We start from the raw sequence: 1,560 nt of genomic DNA on the forward strand, positions 1-1,560 counted from the left end.
TGGATCTGAAGCCGTGCTCCCTTCCGACGTCATCCATGACTCCCCGCGAGTTTCCGCCTACAAGGAAGATACTGCTGATGAGGCTAGACAGCTATCTGTGGACCTGCTCGAAGAAGCTCGGAATCTAGCTGACCAACGTTCCACCATTTACCAGCAGAAACTCCGACGCTATCACAGTCGTCGAGTTCGGAATCGCTCGTTTAAAGAAGGTGACTTGGTCCTCCGCCTTCGACAGGTGAAAGAGCATAAGTTACAATCTCCATGGGAAGGACCCTTTGTCATCAGCAAAGTGTTGCACAATGGATCTTACTGCCTCGTCGATTTCCGCGAGTTAAAAGATAGACCCGCCAATTGGCACCGGAAACGCAAACGAGAGGATCCAGATGACATATATGATGAAACATACCGCCCTTGGAATATAGCACAGCTACGTCCTTTCTACACTCAGCAAATTTTGAATTACATACTCTGTAATAGTTATGATACATGATCAATGAAATAAAGCATATGGTTCACTCTTTGAGTCTTTTACCTTCTTTAGTTGTTCATTTTTGGATCATGTATGTTTTCCGACTAAAACCGCAGAGCTGGATGTTTTCCGCCTAGGCGTGTATAACAGTTGTGATTTTCAAAATCGTCCTTTAGGACGTAAGCTTAAGTTTTCTGGTGGAAGAGTTTTTTGTTGCGAACTTATGGATTCCTGGTAGCGACTTCCGGCACCTTGGCTGGGGGCTTGTTTCCGCGGTTATTGACGGATCGCCATTGGGCTTCGTCGCCGCAGGCGAGCGTTTCCGGCTAAAGGTTTTCCGGCTCGCGGAAGGTCAAATAAGCAAGCCGGAAAACTTAGAAACTAGCACTTGCTTTTCGAACAAACAAAACTTGCATATATAATATTGAACGGATCGCAGGATAAGTTTTTTCCGCCCATGCAATTGTTTCGTCCTAGCTACTTAAGAATATTTAAGTTATATATTACAAACACTCGATGGGGCCAAAATGATGCATTGTTTTTCCGCAGGAATCAGTCTTCTACTTCTCCTTAGTCGGAGAAGAGCGTGCTTCATTTTCAATTTGTGCTTGTTCATCCTCCGCTTCTTTGGCCGGAGAAGAGACAGCTCCTTCGTCATCATCATCTTTCGTTTCTTCTGTCGGAGAAGTGGCGCCACCTTTGAGTTTGTCCTTGGAACTGGTCTAGGTAAACTGGCTATCGTCGCCGGATCCGACAGGACGTGCCTCCGCTTCTCGCTCCTTGTCATATTCTGCTTCAAGGGCTTTGTCAGCAGAAAGCACCACCTTGTCGTAAAATTCATCGTGGCGAATGCGGCGCGCAATCCGGGTATCGTAACCACTGCATGTATCTAATAATGCGTTTACATTCGCATCCGGAGGAACTCCGGTAGTGGCAAGATCGATGTCCAGACCCGTAGCGCGCGCTAGGCACATAGCCAAAGACATCTGGGCAGCGCCCCTGGCAGATGAAGCTTGAAGTTCCACAATCAATTCCGGGAGAGCGTCCATTCTTTTGATAAGATCTCGGACATTGCAGGTTCTGCTCTCCTT

Source organism: Lolium perenne, chromosome 5, assembly GCF_019359855.2.
Source record: "Lolium perenne isolate Kyuss_39 chromosome 5, Kyuss_2.0, whole genome shotgun sequence".
Taxonomy (NCBI): Eukaryota; Viridiplantae; Streptophyta; class Magnoliopsida; order Poales; family Poaceae; genus Lolium; species Lolium perenne.